We start from the raw sequence: 6,000 nt of genomic DNA on the forward strand, positions 1-6,000 counted from the left end.
TGGAACTCTTTTTCAATCATTTTGTATTATTATTTTACAGATGAGGATTGTTTAGAGGGAAAACTGACTTCATTTCCTCAAGTAAAGCACAAATATCAAAAAGGTCTCCCAGACCCTGCTGCCTGTCACTAAACAATGTTTATTTTACAATGTTGATTTATCTGAGGTGCACCAGTTTCACACTGACCCCAGCCTCTCTTTACCTTGTGCTATTTCTCTCGCCGTTTTTATCACCAACCACCTCCCACACCTCACCCCACCCCTACCTCCTCAACAGTGCGAAGGAATGCACCTACAGCTATCTGACAAACAAAAAGTTAAGACTCTTTTTTTTTTTTTTTAACACTCCAATCCCAGGTTGTGTACATGGCATCTGAAAAATATTGGTTTCGGTCAGAGACCGACTATCGAACCTTGAGGCTATTGTCTTCGACACGTACAGTGCCCTACATTTCTCAACCGTGGCAGTATAAATATTTACATAAGCAAAGGCTGGATTTGAGGTGTGTTGTTGCTTGCAGATAAGAAGGTATTTGTTGTATTTACTGTGTGTGTCTGGGTGTGAACATTCTTCTACTGTACATGCAAGTGTGCATTTGCAACTGGCAGAGAAAACTCAACAAAGTCTCCAGGAGATTTGAAAAACAGATAAAAACTGACTTGTGGTGTGTGCATGAGAAGGGCTTGTCTGCATATGGCTTTGGCATGTTATAACCTTGATTTATGGTTTCTTGTGCTATTTGCTGTGCTGTATGCCCATGAGTAAGTGTTTAGGGGTGAAAAGGTGGCTTTCAGGTACCCTGCGGCATGCACATGTATGTGAAAACACAATACTATCTCCCCTGGGACAAGCAGCTACAGGAATGATTGAGTGACAAATGGCTAAAACCTGATGCATTTCACACCAGCATATACAGTTAAGGAAGGATAAAAAAAAAAAAAAGGAATTTATCAAGGTTGACTAAAATGTCAATAAATACCATTCATCACACCAGTATGAAAAGCTGAAAGGATGATTAAAACTAAAAAGAAAATACAGGACGTTGTCTCTGTGAGCCCATCATTGAGTTATAGTGAGAAAAATCGATTGTATGCTACAGCATGAAAAAAACTAAAGCCTTATTCAAATGTAGTTAAATATAAAGTCAAACAAATCAAAGCATCTTCAAGACATAGCGGAAGAGTCACGTTAAAGAAGGATAAAAGAAAAGAGTGCTGATAAGGATCAAAATGAGATTTTGGATTGACCTTCAATTTAATCTCCGTATTTTATATTGGTTTTAAATTAATCTCTGAAAGTTAAAAGAAAATGGAACTAAACATTTTTATTACAACTGTGTAAAAATTAAATGTGTATCCACCTGAACTTAACCACGACCATATATACCTGTTTGGTTGGGATTCCCTTTGAAATAGATTGTGTCCTTGTTCATTCAATGGACAAAATCTCCTGTTTAAATGTGTGTAAAATACTCCAACAAAGCACAAAAGTAAGAGACACATGACAGCATCTCATTTCCTATCTTGTTTTTTTTTTATTCCTTTTTGTGTATGTGTCCTGTTTGGCTGTTCGATCAAGCAGAATAAAGAATGTGCATCTCCTTTTATTCCAAAACATTTAATTGTGTCACAGTGGAGTTTCTGAGATTTCGCTGTGATTTCTTGGTATTTTTATTGAAGTTTTATTGAGGATCAGTTTCGATCAGTTGAACGGAACAATTTCTAAAGGGAGGAGAGAGACAGAGCCAAAGCGTTAATTATAAACATGATGATAAAAGTAAATCTTTCCATATCTGCAACAAAGAAACACAACTGTGGCGCTACACCCTGTGAAGGAAGAACAGGATAAGATAGAACAGGACAAGGACAAGACAAGAAGCATGTAAGACAAGGCTCGCGGACGTGGCTATACAACTGGAAAGTGGTGGGACTGACTTAGTGAATTATAGAAGTCTATAGAACGAGGATTTAATTGGGGGGTAGGGAGGGGATACATATGCACTTAGCGTGTACATAAATTATTTGTGGCAATAAAGTGAGTAATCCCACAGCCAATGGAAAAATCTCAGGGGTGTGTGCCTATGGACACATGCGATTGAATTCACACAATTGTGCATGCAAAAGGTCTGACAGAAGTGTCCTATAATTGCTGTGTCAGCAACACGGAGGCAGAGCACCTCACCTCATCAATCGAGGACATAAAATTTTGCTTTGAAAAAAAGCACACTTTACAGTTTCTGCCCGACTACTCAACGCGTCATGAGTCGCCGATCAATCCTTGTTATCCTTGTTATTCATGCAAACTTTTTAAAGATCAGGGTCCTTCTTAAAGACATGGCGCTGCGATTGGTAACTGTGGAAATACTTCACACTGGTTATACCACTCATTTTAATCAATCATTCACAATGAATGGAGTTCTTTGCATGGATCTAGACAAATAATTCCCAAAAGTTAGGTAAGCAACTTTGAGAGGGACAACAGATGAAGCAAATGAAACGCTATGTGGACAAGTAAAAAGACTAGACTGCTGTCTGCACACAATGTCACCAACACTTTTTGAATGTCTAGATCTAAAGCCACTCACACAAACAGTGTACAATCTAAAGATGAAAACAGAGCCAGGACGTAAAGGTAGAAGCAATTTGGAGATGAGAAATGGAGGACAAAGCATGATAGGCCACAGTGTGGAGGAGCAAGAATCAATCAGTCTTCAAGGGTCTGTTGATTAGACATTCTACAGCCTCCTCCATCTTTGTTAGGCCTTAATTAATTCATAATACCGAAACAAATTACCTTTGCATGGATGAAAATTACACCTAAATGTGGCGTGGCAGTTTGGCATTTGGTGATTAAATTATCTCCGGAGATTGTGGGAGTTTGATAGAGCAGCGTTTTCTTGATGGAGTCGTGTAACATTATTAAGTTTGAAATAACAATCCTCTCATTTCCTACGTGCGACCATTTGTAACGGGGAAGAAAACGAGATCAACCGAGGAGAACAGTGAGTGCTCGGGCCCATCCCCGCAGACAATATTTATCTTATGAGTCCTCTAAAAGTCTTTATGTAAGGAAGGAACATCGAATATGCTGCATTTTAAAGTCTTCCTTATGTTCCTTCTTGACTCTCCTGTCGACAACATTCCGAGAGCAGTCACAAATCCACTTGGTATTGAAGTCCCATCAAGGGCAGATAGCGGCCCATTAAAGTGTTTTTATCAATCCCACCCTCATTGGCTTTGTTCACCAGACCACCATTCTGAGGATGTCTTCCCAGACAATAAAATATGACGATGAAAAAAAAAAAAATTCTGAATAAGAACACTTCCGATTTGCAATACAATAAAACAGCCTTGAAGCAGCGAAGAATGCAGGAGACAGCTCCACTTTGAAAAATGATAACAGGTTTAAGGAATAGAATGGCCACAAGTCTTTTCTCCCTCTATTTTTTAATAAAGTATCTAGATTATAGTAAGCAGATAGCACCTTGGCGTTATCTTTGCCTCCAGCCAACCCGGTTGTGACTCCAGTTTGAGGGTTGAAAGAAGAAATGCAGCACCCTCCTGCATAGCGTCATTCCGGCTTTGTCGCAGGAAGTAAACGTTAAATGAATATGGACGAAGTAATATTACATAGATAAAGAATGCAGCCCTATGGGGGCACAAACCAGTGCAATCTGTAGGCCGGTCCCAAGCCCGGATAAATGCAGAGGGTTGCGTCAGGAAGGGCATCCGGCGTAAAAACTGTGCCAAACAAATATGAGCGTTCATCTAAAGAATCCCATACCGGATCGGTCGTGGCCCGGGTTAACAACGCCCGCCCCCGGCACTGCTAACCTGCAGGGCGTCGGTGGAAATTCAGCTACTGTGGGTCGAAGACAAAGAAGAGGAGGAAACCGGATCCAGCGTCAGAAGAAAAAGAGGAATGCACAGAGCCTACAACTGAGTGTAGGGACTTTGAATGTTGGGACTATGACAGGAAAAGCACAGGAGTTGGTTGACATGATGATTAGGAGAAAGGTTGATATTCTGTGCATCCAAGAGAGCAGGTGGAAAGGTAGTAAGGCTAGAAGTTTGGGAGCAGGGTTTAAATTATTCTACCACGGAGTAGATGGGAAGAGAAATGGAGTAGGGGTTATTTTAAAGGAAGAGCTGGCTAAGAATGTCTTGGAGGTGAAAAGAGTATCAGATCGAGTGATGAGACTAAAATTTGAAATTGAGGGTGTTATGTATAATGTGGTTAGCGGCTATGCACCACAGGTAGGATGTGACCTAGAGTTGAAAGAGAAATTCTGGAAGGAACTAGATGAAGTAGTTCTGAGCATCCCAGACAGCGAGAGAGTTGTGATTGGTGCAGATTGTAATGGACATATTGGTAAAGGAAACAGGGGCGATGAAGAAGTGATGGGTAAGTACGGCATCCATGAAAGGAACTTTGAAGGGCAGATGGTGGTGGACTTTGCAAAAAGGATGGAGATGGCTGTAGTGAACACTTATTTCCAGAAGAGGGAGGAACATATAGTGACCTACAAGAGCGGCGGTAGAACCACGCAGGTAGATTATATTTTGTGCAGACGATGTAATCTGAAGGAGGTTACTGACTGTAAAGTAGTGGTAGGGGAGAGTGTAGCTCGACAGCATAGGATGGTAGTATGTAGGATGATTCTGGTGGTGGGTAGGAAGATTAAGAAGACAAAGGTAGAGCAGAGAACCATGTGTGGAAGCTGAGAAAGGAAGAATGTTGTGCGGCCTTCCGGAAAGAGGTGAGACAGGCTCTCGATGGACAACCGAAGCTCCCGGAAGACTGGACGACGACAGCCAAGGTGATCAGAGAGACAGGCAGGAGAGTACTTGGTGTGTCATCTGGTAGGAAAGGGGAGAAGGAGACTTGGTGGTGGAACCCCAAAATACAGGGAGTCATACAAGGAAAGAGATTAGCGAAGAAGAAGTGGGATACTGAGAGGACTGAGGAGAGGCGAAAGGAGTACATCGAGATGCGACGTAGGGCAAAGGTAGAGGTGGCAAAGGCTAAACAAGAGGCATATGAAGACATGTACACCAGGTTGGACACGAAAGAAGGAGAAAAGGATCTCTACAGGTTGGCCAGACAGAGGGATAGAGATGGGAAGGATGTGCAGCAGGTAAGGGTGATTAAGGATAGAGATGGAAATGTGTTGACTGGTGCCGGTAGTGTACTAAATAGATGGAAAGAATACTTTGAGAAGTTGATGAATGAAGAAAATGAGAGAGAAGGAAGAGTTGAAGAGGCAAGAGTGAAGGACCAGGAAGTGGAAATGATTACTAAGGTGGGAAGTCAGAAAGGCACTACAAAGGATGAAAAATGGAAAGGCAGTTGGTCCTGATGACATACCGGTAGAGGTATGGAAGCAATTTGGAGAGATGGCTGTGGAGTTTTTGGCCAACTTATTCAACAGAATACTAGCGGGCGAAAAGATGCCTGAAGAATGGAGGAAAAGTGTTCTAGTTCCCATTTTTAAGAACAAAGGGGATGTTCAGAGCTGTGGGAACTATAGAGGAATAAAGTTGATGAGCCACACAATGAAGTTATGGGAAAGAGTAGTGGAGGCTAGACTCAGGACAGAAGTAAGTATCTGCGAGCAACAGTATGGTTTCATGCCTAGAAAGAGTACCACAGATGCATTATTTGCCTTGAGGATGCTCGTGGAAAAGTACAGAGGTCAGAAGGAGCTACATTGTGTCTTTGTGGATCTAGAGAAAGCCTATGACAGAGTACCAAGAGAGGAACTGTGGTACTGCATGCGTAAGTCTGGTGTGGCAGAGAAGTATGTTAAAATAGTACAGGACATGTATGATGGCAGCAGAACAATGGTGAGGTGTGCCTTAGGTGTGACAGAGGAATTTAAGGTGGAGGTGGGACTGCATCAGGGATCAGCTCTGAGCCCCTTCCTGTTTGCAGTGGTAATGGATAGGCTGACAGATGAGGTTAGACTGGAATCCCCTTGGACCATGATGTTCGCAGAT

This window comes from Syngnathoides biaculeatus, chromosome 10 (assembly GCF_019802595.1).
Source record: "Syngnathoides biaculeatus isolate LvHL_M chromosome 10, ASM1980259v1, whole genome shotgun sequence".
Lineage (NCBI taxonomy): Eukaryota > Metazoa > Chordata > Actinopteri > Syngnathiformes > Syngnathidae > Syngnathoides > Syngnathoides biaculeatus.